This window comes from Choloepus didactylus, chromosome 4, assembly GCF_015220235.1.
Source record: "Choloepus didactylus isolate mChoDid1 chromosome 4, mChoDid1.pri, whole genome shotgun sequence".
Taxonomy (NCBI): Eukaryota; Metazoa; Chordata; class Mammalia; order Pilosa; family Megalonychidae; genus Choloepus; species Choloepus didactylus.
In genome coordinates, this window is record NC_051310.1 from 70489638 (window position 1) to 70509840 (window position 20203).

The following is a 20203-nucleotide window of genomic DNA, read 5'->3' on the forward strand; positions in this document are numbered from 1 at the left end:
TGCTTTGTAAAATCTCCCACTACCTTGATGACTGATCCAATGTGGAATACCTATAAAACCTTTCAAGGGGACCAGTGTGATATTCACAATCCACTGCCCTATTTGCAAAGTAATTTATGGATTTATGAACTGTTTCCCTAATATATTGCACACTTCATCTCTATTTTCATAAGCACAAGTGATTCTACTCTATTTACTGAGCAGAAGCTCAACGTTTGCTGGTGATGATGACTCAGAATTGCTGACTTGCCATTTTCTGGATTTTTCCAACAGAGCCTCCATTTTAATCAGGGTCTTCCTATTTTCCCAGTTTAGAATTTTTCTAAAAGGATTTTTGCCCTCAATATGGAAACTCAAAAAGTTTAGGTTTTACCTATCATTGAGCATTTCAACTTTAAAAAAAACAAAAATCTGAGAAAGAAAGGATACTGCTTTTTTGCAAGAGTATCCTGACTCTGCTACATTGTTACTATTATGAGCCAGAAAAGCTCAGGAATTTATTAAAAGTTAAAATAAGCCTTATAATCTATTTATAAGGGCTCCCCTGTCTGCTTGATCTTCTCTTCCTATTATTATCAAGTCACCTTTGGTCCCAGCTTATATAATACTGGGAGCTGCTTGCCTGCAGTTATTTAGCCCTTGATATTGTCCGAGTGGCTTGTGGGAGCCTTTTGTAAAACCAAAGCACACGCAGACTGAATCCAGCCTTCAAAAGCAGAGCACGATTTAAATAGAGCAGAAGACGCAGAAGGAGGCAGACACCGGAGGTTCCTTTGCGCGCAGAGCTGGGAGGGGGGCTCAGCTCTCTCCCACCAGCCTCCCACCCTCCCCACGCCGCCTGGAATTTTCCAGCAGGCAGGGTCGCCTCTGCTTCCTTACAGCCCTGACCCCTTCTCTTCTCTGCGGGGTTCCCTCCCACGGTGACCCACGGGCGGGACCGACAGCGCCATGTGCAGCGCGGCCAGCCCTGGGGGGAGGAAAAGAGGCCCCTTCCTGCAGCCCTGGACCCAGACCCAGAAGCAGAAGCCATGGCGGCTCTGTCCCTTCCCTCAGTCTTCGGGGCCAAGCTCCGAGCCCCCTGCTGCGGAGTTCTTCTCCCCACGCTTCTTAGCACTGATGGCCATCAATGCGTGGCCAGGGCTTAGCTGCAGAGTCCAGCCTCACACGGCTGCGGGGACCAGGGCCCTTGCATCTGCTTTTCGGTCCCTGCTGCCCTTTCCAGTCTGTACTTTCTCTCTCCGTCCACACCCCACAGTCGTAGCTTCCTTCGAGGTCTTATGGAAAGGGTTGCATTTGAAAACATTTTTCCTCCTTTCAATCATAGTATTTAATTTTAGCCTCACATTAAATAACATCTATGAAGTAGGTAAACGGGGACTGTTATCCCACTTCACAGATAGGGGAACTTAAAGCCAGCTAAAAGGCAAAATGCTCAAGTCCACACAGTGAAGAGATTTCCTTGGCTCTTTCCTCTGAATGAGGGATCCCCAATCCTGGTCTGCAGACCCCTGGAATTTGGAATTTCAAAGGGGCTTCCAGTCAGTAAGCATCCAAGCCCTGTGCTGGCAAGGAGCTGGGCTGGCAGGCTCAGGAAAGCCCCAGTCTTATCTTTGCTGTCACGTTCTTATGACAATAAGTTATTCTGAAGTAATTGAGGCAATAGTCAGATACTCAAAGAACAATCAACACCTAGGGGAAGGCTACAGAATTTTTAAAATCTACATTCAAAAGGGCTCTTCACAAAAGCTACATGAGAATCCCTGGAAGGACAAGAAATTTACCCATTACCATTTTCCCAAAGTGGGGTATGTATTCTACTTCTAGTACAGGGTTAATTTTAGGAGCTGCACAGGCATTTTTTTACTTACATGTGTTAGCTTCTATTTGTGAAAGTAGTATTAACTGTTATTTTTTTTAAAATATTCAAGTAGAAAAGTAGGTTGACCTAAAGAAAGTTAAGTGAGTAATAGTGCAGGTAGTAGGGGGCTGTCTCAGTTTCCCAGGGATGCAATGACAAATGAGAATTTATTGGCTCACAGTTTTAGAGGCCAGAAGTCCTAAATCAAGATGTCGGCAAAGCCAGTCTTTTTCCTGGGGTCAGTTGCATACTGGTGACGGCCATCCTCCATGGTTGTGTCGTTGGTTACTCCTCTGGCTTTGTCCGACTTCTGGCTTCTGCATCTTCAGGCTTCTCTGATGACACCAAAACTTCCTGTCTTTATAAAACCTTCAACAATATGGATTAAGACACACGCTGATTCAGTTTGGCCACACATAAATAGGATTTTAGAAGATTCTATTCATAAATGAGTCCACACCGTAACAAATAATACATCTTCAAAGGGTTCTACTTACAAATCAGTTCACTACCAAAGGAATTTGGATTAAAATCAAGAACATGCCTTTTGTTGGGGCTCATGATTCAGACTACAACAGTGGCCATGACAATAATTTTTAAAACCCAAGGCCATTCTGGGGCATGTAACTAGGCAAATGGAACTTGAAAACAGTATGTTGAGTTCAAGGGAACTCAGGATTCAGCTGGCTTGTGGCGGCACACATGCTTCCTCCATGGAAGCCCATGGGGTGCACTGCCTAGAGGCAGGGGTGCTGCATGGAAGTGCCAGGAGCCCTACACCAATCCTAGGGACTTGTGGGCCCACAGCAGAGGGAGACTGTGGGGAATCTGTGCTGAAGGGTTAGACATGTGCTGCAGACCCAGGTATTCCAACTGCAGACATGGGAATGGCTGGGAGTACTGGGTCTTAAAGTTGCGTTCCTGCCAAACTGCACAGGGCACACCCCCCACCCACAGGGCTGGTGGTCCCCACTGCATGGAAAATTGGTGCACTGATTTGACACCCACATGTTTTGGACCCCCACTTGATGCATAAACAAAGTTGGGAAGAACTGGCTTGAGGGAAGAGGTGGCTCAGGAGCACTGTCTGTGGGTAGGTCAGGGAAAGTGCACCACACCAAGCTATAGCTCTGTCAGATTATAGATAATTGTTTAAATAAGCCTGCATATCCTAAAAGAACCCTATCAAGATAAGCAAATGCCAAGAGGCCAAAAACAACAGAAAAGTATAAAGCACATGAAGAAACCAGAAGATATGGATAACCTAAACATCCAAATTAGAAAGTAGAGGAGACACAGAACTTGGAGAAATTAATCAAACAAGTAGTCACAAACACCAATACCATGGCTCAGGAAATAAAGGACATCAAGAAGACCCTAGAAGAGCATAAAGAAAAATTTGCAAGAGTAAGCAAAAAAATAGAGAGGATCTTATGGAAATAAAAGAAACTATTGATCAAATTAAAAAGATTATTGAAACACATAGTAGTAGATAGATGAAGTAAAGGAATGAATAAGCAAACTTGAAGAAAGTATTTTGGAAAGTGAAAACACAACAGAGTGAATGGTGAAAAAAATTAAAAAAATTTTTAATGGATCTCAGGGATAAAATGGACAACATGAAGCATATGAAGATAAGAATCATTGGTGTTTCAGAAGGGGAAGAGAAGGGTAAAGGATTAGGAAGACTATTCAAAGATATTGTTGGGGAAAACGTCCCAACCCTTCTAACTTACATAAATACACAAATCATAGATGCCCAACAAACTCCAAACAGAATAAATCCAAATAAACCCATTCTGAGACATATTCTGATCAGACTGTCAAATGCTGAAGAGAAAGAGCAAGTTCTGAAAGCAGCAAGAGAGAAGCAATTCACCATGTTCAAGGGAAACAACATAAGAATAAGTAGTGACTACTAAGTGGGCACCATGGAGGCAGGAAGGCAGTGGTATGACATATTTAAAATTCTGAAAGAGAAAAATTGCCAACCAAGAATTCTTTATCCAGCAAAGCTCTCCTTCACATTTGAGGGAGAGCTTAAAATCTTCACAGACAAACAAATACTGAGAGAATTGGCTAACAATAGACTTGCCCTACAATAAATATTAAAGGGACACCTACCAGCTGAGAAAAAAAGAAAGGAGAGAGAGGTATAGAGAAGGGCACAGAACTGAAGAGCTTTAGTAAGGGTATGTTAAAGGAAATAAGGAGAGTGAGGGGGAAAAAATATATGTATATGAAAAACAAAAACCAAAGGATATGATGGCTGATTCAAGAATTGTCTTCACAGTAATAGCATTAAATGTGAATGGATTAAATTCCCCAATTAAAAGATATAGATTGACTGCATGGATTAAAAAATATGAACCATCAATATGTTGCTTACAAGACACTTATCTTAGACCCAGAGGCACAAACAAATTGACAGTGAAAGGACAGAAAAAAATATTTCATGCAAGATATAGCCAAAAGAAAGCAGGAGTAGCAATAATAATCTCAGATAAAATAGACTTTAAATGCAAGGATGTCATAATAGACAAAGAAGGGCACTATATACTAATAAAAGGGACAATTCAATAAGAAGAAATAACAATCATAAATGTCCATGCATTCAATCAAGGTGCCCCAAAGTACATGAGACAAACACCGGCAAATTGAAGGAAGCAATAGATAGTTCCACAATAATTGTGGGAGACTTCAATACATAACTCTCTCCTACAGGTATATCAGCCAGACAGAGGACCAATAAGGAAATTGAAAACCTAAGCAATGTGATAAATGAATTTGACTTAGACATATATAGAGCATTACATCCCAAATCACCAGAATACACATTCTTCTCTAGTTCCCATGGAGCTTTCTCCAGAATAGATCATATGCCGGGCCAGTAAACAAGCCTCAATAAATTTCAAAAAAATTGAAATTATTAAAAGCACATTCTCTGATCATACTGGAATACAACTAGAAGTCAATAACCACCAAAGATTTAGAACATTCACAAATATCTGGAGGTTAAACAACACACTCCTAAACAATCAGTGAGTTAAAAAAGAAATAGCAAGAGAAATTGCTAAATATATAGAGATGAATGAAAATGAGAGCACAACATATCAAAACTTATGGGATGTGGCAAAGGTGGTATTGAGGGGGAAATTTATAGCTCTAAATGCATACATTAAAAAGGAAGAAAGAACTAAAACAAAAGAACTAATGGAACAACTGAAGAAGCTGGAAGATGAAAAAAAACTAATCCTAAACCAAGTAGAATAAAAGAAATAACAAGGATTAAAGCAGAAATAAGTGACATAGAGAACGAAAGAATAAATAAAACCAAAAGTTGGTTCTTTGAGATGATCAACAAGATTGACAAGCCCCCAGCTAGACTAACAAAATAAAAAAGAGAGAAGACCCCAAAAAACAAAATAATAAATGAGAGAGGGAACATTACTGTGGATCCCAAAGAAATTTAAAAAAAAATCATGAGGACACTATGAGCAATTGTATGCCAATAAACTGGACAATGTAGAGGAAATGGACAATTTCCTGGAAACTTAAGAACAACCTAGACTGCCCAGAGAAGAAATAGAAGACCTCAACCAACCAATCACAAGCAAACAGATCCAATCAGTCATCAAAAAGCTTCCCACAAAAAAATGCCCAGGACCAGATGACTTCATAGGGGGATTCTATCAAACTTTCCAGAAAGAACTGACACCAATCTTACTTAAACTCTTTCAAAAACTTGAAGAAAATGGAGCACTACCTTACTCAGTTTATGAAGCTAACATCACTCTAATACCAAAACCAGGTTAAGATGATACAAGAAAGGAAAATTATAGATCAATCTCCCTCATGAATATAGACACAAAAATTCTCAACAAAATACTTGCAAATCGAGTCCAAAGACACATTAAATAAATCATACACCATGACCATGTGGGGTTCCTTCCAGGCTTGCAAGGATGGTTCAACATAAGAAAATCCGTCAATGAAATACAACACATTAACAAATCCTAAAGGAAAAATCAAATGATCATGTCGATAGATTCTGAAAAAGCATTTGACAAAATCCAGCATCCTTTTTGATAAAATCACTTCAGAAGGTAGGAATTGAAGAAAACTTTCTAAATATGATAAAGGCCATAAATGAAAAACCAACAGCTAACATAGTCCTCAAGGGTGAGAGACAGAAAACCTCTCTAAGATCAGGAATGAGACAAGGATGCCCGCTGTCACCACTATTATTCAGCATTGTGCTAGAAGTGCTAGTCAGAGGAATCCAGCAAGACAAAGAAATAAAAGGCATCCAAATTGGAAAGGAAGAAGTAAAACTGTCATTATTTGCAAATGGTATTATCTCACATTTGGAAAACTGTGAGAAATCAATGACACAGCAACTTGAATAAACAAATTTAGCAAAATAGTGGGATACAAGATTAATGCACATAAGTCAGTAATGTTCCTACACACTAGACATGACCTAACTGAAGAGACACACAAGAAAAAGATTCCATTCTCAATAGTAAATAAAAAAATCAAATACCTAAGATTGAACTTAACCAAGGATGTAAAGGGCTTATATATAGAAAATTACATAATTTTACTAAAAGAAATAGAAGGGTACCTCAAAAGGTGGAAAAATATTCCTTGTTTCATGGATAGGAAGGCTAAATATCATTAAGATGTCAATTCTACCCAAACTCATCTACAGATTCAATGCAAATCCTATCAAAATTCCAACAACCTAATTTGTGGACTTGGAAAAGCTAGTTATCAAATTTATTTGGAAGGGAAACATGCCTCAAATTGCAAAAAACATTCCAAAAAAGAAAAGTGAAGTGGGAGGACTTACACTTCCTGGCTTTGAAGATTACTGTAAAGCCATAGTAGTCAAAACAGCATGGTACTTGCACAAAGGTAGACATATTGACCAATGGAATAGAATTGAGAATTTGGAAATAGACCCCCAGATCTACAGTTGGCTGATCTTTGATAAGGCCCCCAAAGCCACTGAACTGGGACATAACAGTCTCTTCAACAAATGGGGCTGGTCAAACTGGATAGCTGCATCCAAAAGAATGAGAGGAGCCCTACATAACACCCTACACAAAAATTAACTCAAAGTGGATTAAAGACCTCAATATGAGGGACAGTACCAGAAAACTCCTAGAAGATAATGTATGGAAACATCTTCAAGACCTTGTATTAGGAGGCTGTTTCTTAAACCTTACACCCAAAGCACAAACAATAAAAGAAAAAATTGATAAATGAGAATTCCTCAAAATTAAAAGCTTCTGCACCTCAAGGGAATGTGAAAAAGGTGAAGAGGCAGCAAACTCAATGGGAAAAAAATATTTAGAAACCATGTATCTGACAATAGACTGATATCTTGCATATATAAAGAAATCCTACAACTCAACAACAGCATTACAAACAGTGCAATTAAAAAGTGGGCAAAAGATATTAAAAGACATTTCTCTGAAGAGGAAATACAAATGGCTAAAAGTACACATGAAAAAATGTTCATCTTCGCTAGTTATTAGGGAGATGCAAATTAAGACCAAAATGAGCTATCATCTCACACCAATTAGAATGGCTACCATTAAACAATCAAGAAACCATAAATGCTGGAGAGGATTTGGAGAAATTGGAACTCATTCATTGTTGGTGGGACTGCATAATAGCACAGCCACTCTGAAGGACCATCTGGCGGTTCCTGAGAAAATCAGATACTGAGTTAACCTTTGATCCAGCAATTTCACTTCTCTATATATTCCCAGAAGATATATCTGACTCCCTGGCATCTTCTTTGATCTTAGGACTATGTCAACCCAAGCCCTTCAAGAGCTGGATTGGAACACATACTGATGTTCATAGTGGCATTATCCACAATTGCCAAAAAAAAAATGGAAGCAACCCAAGTGCCCATCAACTAATGAATAGATAAATAAAATTTTGTATATACATGCAGTGGAATATTATTCACCTGGAAAAAGGAATGAAGTCCTAATACATGTGGTCTTATGGATGAACCTTGAAGACATCATGTTGCATGAAATGAGCAGACACAAAAGGACAAATATTGTATGAACTCATTGATTTGAAACAATTAGAATAAGCAAATTCATGGAGTCATAACTTAGAATAAAGGCTTCCAGGGGATGGTTCAGGATAGGGAATGGGAATTTAAGGCTTAAAATGTACACAGTTCCTATTTAGAACAGTGGAAATGTTTTGGTAATGGATGGTGGTGATGGTAGCACAATATTGTGGATGCAATTAACAGCATTGAAATACACATCTCAATATAATTAAAATGGAAAATGTTAGGTTGTATATATAGTAACAGAATAAATTTTTTTTAAAACATCCCTGGAGAGGAACTCCTGAAGATGGTGAAATTGTGAGGCATGACTTTTAGTTAGTCCTCTGGGGCAGCTGCTAGATAGCCAAGAACTGTGTGGAATGGATGCCTCACAGGAATGTGAGTTTGGACACATGGCACACAACAGTTTCCAGCATGTGGACCAGCTGAGATCAGCAACATCTGTAAGTTCTTGTGGCCAGAAGGTCCATGCCTCTCCCTGCCAGACATAACAGACAGCTTTGTGACTGGTATCCCAAGGCAGGAGGGGCTGCCAGTGCTGGGAACCAGGAGGGAGAACTGCAGTTGCAGCACTGATTAACAAACTCAGATTGCTGAACAAAAACTCCAACCATAGATAATCTGAGACCAGACACTGGAGAATCTGGGAGCAGTCAGCCCAGCAGAGAGGAGAGAGGGCTAGCAAAAACAACAGAAAAAACAAGAACACAGACAGAGACTTTTGGAGTTGGAGGTGAAAATAATATGGAGAAGGGCTGGGCTCAAACAGAACCTGGCACATTTGCAAACGGGAAACTTTCTCTGAAAAGTTGGTTTTCCTGATTTCATGTTTGCTACTTAATTGTCTTATCTTTTTACATTTCAATAGCCCATTAGAACTTCAAGGACAGAATTAAGGGCTTGTCTTTAAGTAGTCTAAACCAAGCCTTTCTTTTTCTATTGTTTTTTTTTTCATCTTTTTTTTTTTTTAAATAACTATTCTAAGTAATCCATTACAGAGAGCCTCAAAGACTTGCAATTTGGGCCCAGGGAAGAGCAGAGCTAAGATAGCTCTGAGAGACAAAACAATAAGTCTAGTGAAGGAGAAAACTCACTAAGGACCATAACTTCCCAAGAAAAGTGGGGGGGGGGGGCATGGCCCAGAGACACTGGCAGCTCTCCTTCAGGGATCTCAGACACTAGGGGTTGGAATTCAGAAATGAGCTTCAGTCAGCCATGCCCCCAACAGGGTCAGGGTCTCCTGGAGAAGTAAAGAAATGGTGCCTCCTCACAATGGTGTGGGAGCTGTGGGACAGCATAGGAAAAGCACTGATTCTAGAGGCCTCACAGGAGGGTCTAATTCTCAAGGAAATTCCATACCTTCCTTCTGAGACCTGGGCCTTTCTGGACTGATAAAACCTCACTAGGGTTGACCATATATGAGGAGATGCTCACACAAAAAGGCTACATAGAAGACAGGGCAAGAAACAGAAAACCAAGAGGTGAAAAACTCTGATCAACTAAACAGAATCTAAGTTAGAGGTCTAGAATAAGCTGAACTGAACACTAAAGGTTAGAGAACAAAGCCAACCAACAAGAAAACCATAGATAAAAGAGTGAAAATGAACTCCAGGATAAACTAATCAAGAAAGTCAGATGCCTAGACAGTTTAAGATAATGAGCCATACTAGGAAACATGAAAATGTGGACTAGACAAAGGAGCAAACTAAGAGCTCAACCAAGATACAGGAGTTGAAGCAATTATTGCTAAGTCAATTCAATGAACTGAAAGAAGAACTAATTGGAGATGTTCAAACAAATCTAAATTAGTTCAAAAATCAAGTCAATGAAATGAGGGAAGACGTAGCAAAAGAGATGAAGGATGTAAGAAGGACACTGGATGACCATAAGGAAGAATTCATGAGCTTGGAAAAGAAAATGGCAGAACTTTTGGGAATGGAGGGCATAATGGAGGAAATGAAAAAGACAACAGAGGGAAACAACAGTAGATTTGAACAGGCAGAAGAAAGTATAAGTGAATTGGTAGACCAGACATCTGAATACACACACACAAATGAACAGATGGTGAAAAGACTGGCAGAATGGATTAAAAAACAGGACCCATCTATATGCTGTCTATAAGAAACTCACTTCAGACACAAGGACAAAAATAGACTGAAAGTGAAAGGCTGGAAAAAGATATTTCACACAAACAACAACCAGAAAAAAGCAGGAGTAGCTATATTAATACCAGACAAATTGGACTTCAAAAGTAAAATAGTTAAAAGAGACGAAGAAGGACACTATTTAAAAAAGGGTCAATTCACCAAGAAAATATAACAATCCTAAATATTTATGCACCAAGCCAGAATGCCCCAAAATTCATGAGGCAAACACCGAGATCACTGAAATAAGAAGTAGACACCTCTACAATAATAGTTGGAGACTTCAATAGAACACTGTCATCAATAGATAGAACATCTAGACAGAGGATCAATAAGGAAATGGAGATGTTAAATTGTATGATAAATGAACTAGACTTGACATTTATAGAACCCTACACCCCCAAGATACACTTTTTTCTCAAGTGCTCATGGAACATTCTCTAGGTTAGACCACATGCTGGGTCACAAAGCAAGTCTCAACACATATAAAAATATTGATATTATAAAAAACACTTTCTCAGGTCATAATGGAATGAAGTTGGAAATAAATAACAGGCAGAAAACTGTAAAATTCACAAATATATGGAAACTAAACAACACACTCTTAGAAAACCAGTTGGTAAAGGAAGAAATTACAAGATAAATTAGTAAATACCTCGAGGCAAATGACAACAAAACAGAACGTATCAAAACTTATGGGATGCAGAAAAGGTGGTGCTGAGAGGGAAACTTATTGCCCTAAATGCCTCTATTAAAAGAGAAGAGAGGGCAAAAATTGAGGAATTAGCTGTTCACCTGATGGAACTAGAGAAAGAACAGCAAACTAACCCACCAGCAAACAGAAGGAAAGAAATAACAAACATTAGAGCTTAAACAAATGAACTTGAGAATAGGAGAAAAATAGAATCAACAAAACCAGAAGTTGGTTCTTTGAGAAAATCAACAAAATTGATAGACCTCTAGCTAGGCTAATGAGCGAGAGAGAGAGAGAGAGGGAGAGAAAGAGAGAGAGAGAGAGAGAGAGAGAGAGAGAGAGAGAGAGAGAGAGAGAGAGAGAGAGAGAATGCAAATAAATGCAATCAGAAATGGGAAAGGAAACATAACTACTGACCCTGCAGAAATAAAGGAGATAATGAGAACATACTATGAGGAACTATATGATAACAAACTGGAAAACTTAGAAGAAATGGACAACTTTCTAGAAAAGCATGAACAACCAGCCTTGACCTGAGAAGAAATAGGTGACCTCAAGAAACCAATCACAAGGAAAGAGATTGAGTCCATCATCAAAAAGCTCCCAAAAAAGAAAATCCCAGTACCAGATAGCTTCACATATTATTTCTACCAAGCATCCAAGAAAGAATTAGCATCAATCCTGCTCAAACTTTCCAAAAAAATTAAAGAGGTGGGAAAGCTACCCAATTCATTCTATGAAGCTGACTTCACCCTAATACCAAAATCAGACAAAGGCACTACCAAAAAAGAAAATTTTAGACCAATCTCTTTAATGAATATAGATGCAAAAGTCTTCAACAAAATACTTGCAAATCGAATCCAGCAGCAGATTAAAAGAATTATACAACACAACCAGGTGGGGTTTATTCCAGGTATGCAAGACTGGTTCAACATAAGAAAATCAATTAATGTAATACACCACATCAATTAATCAAAGCAGAAGAACCACATGATCATCTTGATTGATGCAGAAAAGGCATTTGACAAAATTCAACATCATTTCTTGATGAAAACACTTCAAATGATAGGAATAGAAGGAAATTTTCTCAATGTGATAAAGGCAATATATGAAAAACCTGCAGCTAACATCATACTCGATGGAGTGAGACTGAAAGCTTTCCCTCTAAGATCAGGAACAAGACAGGGATGCCCACTGTCACCATTGGTATTCAACATTGTGCTAGAATTTCTGGCTAGAGCAATTAGGCAAGAAAAAGAAATAAAAGGCATCCAAATTGGAGAGGGAGAAGCAAAACTTTCACTCTTTACAGATGACATGATTATATATGTAGAATAAAATCCAGAAAAATCTACAGCAAAGCTATTAGAACTAATCAATGAATACAGCAAAGTGGCAGGTTACCAGATCAACATGCAAAAATCTGCAGTGTTCTTATACACAAGTAATGTGCAGCAAGAGGAGGAAATCAAGAAAAAAATTCCATTTGCAATAGTAACCAAAAGAATGAAGTATTTAGGTATAAACTTAATGAAGGCCACAAAAGACCTATACAAAGAAAACTATAAGAAGCTGCCAAAAGAAATCAAACAGGACCTTAAAAAATGGAAGGACATACCATGTTCATGGATTGGAAGACTAAATATGATTAAGATGTCAATTCTACCTAAACTGATTTATAGATTTAATGCAATGCCAATTAAAATCCCAAGAACTTACCTTGCAGAAATAGAAAAACCAATAACCAAATTCATTTTGAAAGGCAAGGTGCCCCAAATAGCCAAAAACATCTTGAGAAAGAGGAACAAAGTGGGAGGTCTCACACTACCTGAGTTTGAATCATATTACAAAGCTACAGTGCTCAAAACTGCATGTTACTGGCATAAGGACTGAGATACTGACCAATGGAATTGAATTGAGTGTTCAGAAATAGACTCTCACATCTATGGACAATTGATCTTTGATAAGGCAGTCAAGCCAAAGCAACTGGGACAGAACAACCTCTTCAATAAATGGTGTTTGGAGAACTGGATATCTATTTCCAAAAGAATGAAAGAGGACCCGTATCTGACACCTTATGCAAAAATTAATTTGAAATGGATCACAGCGGTAACATTAGTGCTAAGACTGTAAGACTCCTAGAAGAAAATATAGGGAAATTTCTTAAAAATCTTGTGATAGGAGATTGTTTCCTAGACCTTACACCCAAAGCACAAGCAACCAAAGAGCAAATAGACAAATGGGATCTCCTGAAAATCAAACACTTTTGTAAATCAAAGGACTTTTTCAGAAAGATAAAAAGGCAGTCTACACAATGGGAGACAATATTTGGAAACCACATGTCAGATAAAGATTTAATAACCCAAATACATAAAAAGATCCTACAACTCAACAACAGAAAGACAAACAACCGAATTTAAAAATGGGCAAAAGACATGGACAGACACTTTTCTGAAGAGGAAACACAAATGTCTCAAAAACATATGAAAAAATGCTCAACTTCACTGGCTTTTAGGGAAATGCAAATCAAAACCACAATGAGATATCATCTCACACCTATAAGAATGGCCATTATCCAAAAAACAGAAAATTACAAGTGCTGGAGAGGATGTGAAGAATGAGGTACATTTAATCAATGCTGGTGGGAAGGTAGAATAGTGTAACCACTCTGGAAGACAGTGTGGTGGTTCCTCAGGAAGCTAAGTATAGATCTGCCATATGACCCAGCTATTTCATTGCTAGGTATATACTCAAAGAAAATGAAAGTTAAGACACAAACAAGCATTTGTAAATCAATGTTTACTGCAGCATTATTCATGATTGCCAAGAGACGTAAGCAGCCCAAATGTCCATCAATGGATGAGTGGATAAACAAACTGTGGCATGTACACATGATATTATACAGCTATAAGACAGAAAAAAGACATGGAACATATAATAACGTGGATGATCCTTGAGGACATTATATTGAGCGAAGTTAGCCAGAAAAAGAAATACTGTATTGTCCCTTTAATATGAACTAACATTAATAAACAAACTTTGAGTGTTAAAAGCTGATAACACAGGCTACCAGGAGATAGATAGAGGGTAGAGATTGGGCATTTGATGCTGAAGGAGTACAGAATGTCAGCAGAACTGATTGTATTGATCCAGAAATAACATAATACTGTGTAATGTAGCACAATGTTGTACTACATTTGAACAACATGTCCATGAACAAAGATGTCCATGAGTAAAGCTGAAAGACATGGGCTAGGGGCATGAATAACACCTGAGGTAAAGATAGAAGATAAAGACTTGGACCATTTAACTTAGCAAAAACTGGAGTGATTGGGGATTGTGCCTAAATGCACAAAGAGAAAACTGTTCTTGCATGTAGGAGAACAGATGAATATCAAGCATGCAGAGAGTTGGAAAGGGAATGGTATTGGGGAAAAGTATAATCAGGGCAAACTGGAGTCTGTGGTCAGCAGTGACACTGTAATATGCTTCCATTGAATGTAGTGAAGTCAGTATACCAAAGCTAAATGGGTATGAGGGGGAATATGAGGGAGGGATATGGGATTCTTGCTAGTGGTGTTGTTTTCTGTCCTTACTAAAATATTATATTGTATGACACTTTATTTTTCTTTTTATTATCTTTTTTAATATTTGTTAAAAAAACTTTTTTTTTTGTAGTAATTGATATGTTAAGTGCTAACTGTGGTGATAAATGCACAACTGTATGATGACACCATGACAAACTGATTGTACACTGTGGATAATTATATGGTATGTGAATATAGCTCTGTAAAATTGTATGAAAAATACAAACAAGAATAAAAGTGCTGGAGAAAACATGGAGAGAAGGATGTATGTATTTACTGTCAGTTAGGAGGTAGAATGGTATAGCCCTTCTGGAGGACAGTGGGGTGGTTCCACACGAAGCTAAGCATGTAGGTGCCATAAGGTCCTGCAACCTCATTAGGGAGCATTTACTTGGAGGATCTAAGAGCAGGGACATGAATGGACATTTGCACACTGGTGTTTATGGGGAGAGTAAGCTTGATTTGCAATGGGTGGAGGTGGCCTAAGAGTACATTGACTGGGGAACAGAATTGTGAACTGTTTTATGTGCATACAATGCAATATTGAGGAACTGCAAGAAGGAGTGAAGATGTGAGACACACAATGAGGTGAATGGAACCTGTAGACAGCATTTTGAGTGAACTGCACAAGAAACAAAGGCAAACTCTATAATGCCAATATGGACTAACTACAATGTGTAAACTCAGAATTGAATCTTAGAGCACAGCCTAACAGGGGAATAATTATTGTAATGGTCCCTACATTGTAAGCTCTTACAGCAGTCAAATCTATTCCTGAATAGTAATGGCTATCATCAAACTCTGAGATGCTGATCCCTTTGTGTATAACCTGATTGGTCTCTGGAACTTTGGCTATCTGTGTGACACCTGAAACTCAGAGCTAGAACTCGGCAGATATGAATGTCAGTATTAGAACATATAGCAACTGTTAAAAAATCTGAAAATGAGTCCAGACTTCAACTAGAGATATGAGTGAAGCAGATGTGGTTAGGACTAGAGCAAATCAGGCCAAAGGGTAAAGGACAATACTGACTGTATTTTAATACCTCAAATTCCAAGTAAGACCAAGGGAAGAGATGTTTAGTTGGTGCAAGAGCTATATTTTCTAAACAATTTAACTCATACAGTTTGTTCAAATACCATAATTAAATGGAACTTTTAATAGGAAGTGAGACCTGGTAGGTTTGCATAGGTTAGTGTGAAATAGTGACACATCCCAAAGTAATTTGGGCATGGAATACAAATGTATATGCAGGGCCCCCCAGAGGAGTTGGGGGAAGGTGCAGAGGTGTTGGGCTTCCTCACCTGAATTGTTGCTGATGTTCTCACAAACACTAATGATGGTTTGATGTGCTGAGCCCTCTATAACAGGACTTGCCCTTATGAAGCTCATCACTGCAAAGGAGAGGCTAAACCTGCTTGCAATTGTGCCTGAGAGTCTCCCCCTGAGTACTTCTTTGTTGCTCATATGTGGTCTTCTCTCTCTAGCTAAGCCAACTTGGTGGATGAACTCACTTCCTGCCCCCTACATGGGACCTGACTCCAAGGGGTGTAAATCTCCCTGGCAATGTGGGATGTGACTCCCAGGGATGAATCTGGACCCAATACCATGTGATTGAGAACATCTTCTTGACCAAAAGGGGCATGCAAAATGAAATGAAATAAAGTGTCAGTGGCTAGAGGTTCCAAATGGAGTCGAGAAGTCACGCTGGTGTGCATTCTTATGTATTATATAGACAGCACTTTTTAGGTTTTAATGCAGTGAAATAGCTATAAATACCTGAAATTATCAAACTGCAACCCAGTAGCCTTGACTCTTGAAGGCGACTGTATAACATCATAGCTTACAAGGGGTGACTGTGTGATTGTGAAAGCCTTGTGGATCACACTCCCTTTATGCAGTGTATGGATGGATAAGTAGAAAAATGGCAACAAAAGACTAAAGTAAAGATAGGGTGGGGGGGGAAGATTTGGGTGTTCTTTTTTACTTTTACTTTTTTTATTCTTTTTTTCACTTTTTCTGGTACAAGGAAAATGTTCAGAAAATAGATTGGTGTGATGAATGCACAACTATATGGTCATACTGTGAACAGTTGATAGTGCACTTTGGATGATTGTATGGTATGTGAATATATATCAATAAAAGTGAATTAAAAAAAATCAGCTGCCTAAATAGAGATTAGTCTCAACTATTTTTGCTTGTGGAGAAAATGAGGCTTAAATGTAACTCAGAAGAGTGCCAATAAAAGATTTGGTAGAAAAAAAAAGTCCCTGGAACTACTCTATACAAACAATGAACTCAAAGTTAAATCATGGATTTTAATAGTACAATAATAAAAATTGGCTGTTATCAATTGTAACACATTTCCCACACCGATGCAAGGTATTGGTGGTAGGGTGGTGTGCCAGTTTGGATGTATTAGGTCCCCCAAAATGCCATTTTATTTAATGCAATCTTGTGGGGACAGATGTATTAGTATTGATTAGGCTGGAATCCTTTGATTGTTTCCATGGAGATGTGACTCAATCAGCTGTGAGGTAAACATTTGATTGGATTATTTCCATTGAGATATGGGCCCCACCCATTCAGGATGGGTCTTAATTTAATTGCTGGAGTACTCTAAAAGAGCTCACAAACAGAAGGACCTCAGAGCAGTTGAAGCTGAGAGAGACATTTAGGAGAACACCATTTTGAAATGCAACTAGGAGCAAGCAGACACCAGCAATGTGCCTTCCCAGCTAACAGAGGTTTTCCAGATGCCATCAGTGTTCCTCTGTGAAGGTACCCTACTGTTGATGCCTTTCTTTGGATATTTGCACAGCCATAAGGCTGTAACTTTGTAACCAAATAACCCCCTTTATATATTTCTGGTATTTTGCATAACAGCAGCATTAGAAAACTGGAACAGGTGGTATATGGGAATCCTATATTTTATGCATGATTTTTCTGTAAGTCCACAACTTCTGTAATAAATGAAAAAATTAAGTAGGCATTAACAGAATAATTGAGCGTCAAAAAATTATAATACTTACAAAGACTAAATAGCCAAAGGAAGTCCTGCATTATCAGCAGTGATTTTAAATATAAATGAATTAAACTTTCCAGTCAAAAGGCAAGGAGTTAATTCTTGTTTTATTGCAATTTAATTGAGATTCGTTCACACACCATACTATCCATCCAAAGTAATTAATCAATAGCTCACAGTATCATCACATCATACAGTTGTGCATTCATCACCACAATCAATTTTAGAACATTTTCATTACTCCCCCCAAAATATTAAAAATAAATAGATAAAAGAACACCCAAACCATCCCATATCCCTTTCTCCATCTGTGATTTCTATATTTTTGTCTTTATTACTCATCTGCCCATACACTGGATACAGAAAGTGTCAGTCACAATGTTTTCACACACAGTCACATGACAGAAGCTATGATCTACTGTTAATAGTATACTTATAATACTTTTGTTTCATTATTTATAACAAAGGTACCACTCTAATACAAAATGTTAATAATATGGAAATCTTTGGGATGGTATAAGGGAACTCTATACTTTCTGTAAACCTACAACTACTCAAATAAAAAAAAATGATTTGATGGATTCTACTCTAAGAAAAGAAAGTAAGAAGAAGCCCTTTTTGCAAATAATCACCTCAAAGCAGATGACACCTGGAGGACATATGGGAATGAGGGCACTGCTGAATGGGGAGATGCCCCCTGTGACCTCCTTATGGCGCACCCGACACAGGGGTTCTGCCCAGCACCCCATTCAATCCCAGGTCATACCCATGTCTCCTCAAGCCTTGATATTTTTCCCCTTCTACACTTTGAATAATGAGAACAAAATAGCCTCTTGTTTCTCAGTGCCTGTCCTTGCTGTTGTTCACCAAAGGCATTTCACATTGAGACTGCAATCATCAGAATTCTGCAAGGCTATGTCCCTGGAGGCAACTTCAAAAAGCACCCAGGTGTAAAAGGGGTAATTTCCACTTGCAGCAGCACCTTCCAAGGAGATATCAAAACTGAACACTGGCCCACCGTGGCTATTTCCAACCAGCCCAAGGGGGATGCCAGACCCTCACTGGGGCTAATGTAAGATGCTTTCTGACCATGAACTACAGGACCTGTAACCAAGCATTTAATCCAGGGTGTCACCCTCAATCCCCAATTAGCATGACCACGATAAATCCCCTTTCCTAGAGTGTAAACATGCCTGACCTTTTCCTCTGAGAGACACTTGGGGATTGGATTTTCTCACTAGCGAGGAAGGCTGTGCCTGCTATGTAATGCTCCCAACTCTTCCCTTTCCATAGAGCCCCATGGAGCTCCTCATCTTTCCTTTGCATAAGGAAGCCTCAAATATGGGTTAGGAGTGGTCAGCCCCAAGAAGCTCATAGTCAAAATCCAGAGATCGACATGAACTGAAAATAATACTATTCATGGTTATCATTGACTGTGTTCTTACTCTGTGCCCTTCATGGAGGGGAACCCACATATTATCTATTTCAACTTAACCCCCCCAACATTGTGGAAATCAAAGGCCAGTAGAGTTTGGTAACCTGCCACAGTCACAGGGTCATGGCATGGATCAGCTGAGATTCAGGATCAGGTCTTTCTGGTTTCAAAGTTCTCCCCTCTTTGCTGCACTGTCTCTTTCAGTAGGGGGAGTGGACTTTCGCATAAGAGAGTGTTACCCAGCTGCACCACCAAGGCTTATACGTTAAGGGTAAGTAGCCAACTTGGAGAAAGAGGGCCTCAGAGTCAGGGCTGGATCCCAAAAACCAAGGACCACTGGGTGAGCAGGACAGGACAGAAAGCCCCTCTGCCCCAATAGCTGGCTGGAGAGTTTGTTGCAGATGTGTAGCTCAGGATAGAGAGGAGCTGGCTGGGGACAGGCTGGACCTCCAGGGGTTGGACAGGGCAGAGCAGTCTAAAATCCAAGAAACCTTTGGGGAGAGGCAGGTATGAAAGCATCTCCCTTACATAGGGCACCTCAGTGCAGAGCAGAACCCACAGGGCATGGTGTCAATGAGTGGGAGCTGAGAGCAGCAGGAGGCTCCTCTGGAGAGAAGAGGGGAAGATGCTGGCTGTATGAGATGCACTCACCTGACCTGTTGTGGGGCTCACTTCACTGAACCTGTTTCAGTTTGCTAAAGCTGCTGGAGTGCAATATACCAGAAATATGCTGACATTTACAATGGAGATTTATTAGTTTACAAATTTACAGTTTTAAGGCCATGAAAAAATCCCAATTAAGCCATAAACAAGAAAATACCTTCTCTGAAGAAAGGCCACTGGCATCCAGGATTCCTCTGTCAGATAACAAGGCACATGGCCAGCATCTGCTCATTCTTCACTCCCAGGTTCCATTGCTTTCAGCTCATGGTTCCTGTGACCTCCTCTCTGAGCTTCTGTGGATCCTTTTTTTAACTCCTCTGTGGCTTTTCTTTGTAAGCTCTCTCTGGGTGTTTCTCTCTAAGCTCACTGGGCTTTTTCTGTCTTTTAACCTCATAAAGGATGTAAAGGATTAAGACTCACCTTGAACTGGGAGGGTCACATCTCAACTGAAACAACTTTAATAAAAAGGTCCCACTCACAATAGATCTGTACCCAGAAGAGTGGATTAAAGAACATGGTCTTTTCTGGGGTACATAGCAGTGTCAAACCAGCACACTGAGTTAAGGGTGGGGCAGCTTGGCTGAGCTTCTCACCAGGTGGCACTGAGGGAAAGAACCAGGCCTGGGCCCCAGATGGTGTGCAGTTCAGTAGCATTAAGTACATTCACAATGCTGTATAGCCATCACC

At 39.3% G+C, this 20203-nt stretch overlaps 1 pseudogene; it reads left to right on the forward strand.

The window, feature by feature from the left end:
• The first annotated feature begins 948 nt into the window (after positions 1–948).
• Positions 949–20203, forward strand: part of LOC119532681 — a 68800-nt pseudogene continuing 49545 nt past the window's right edge.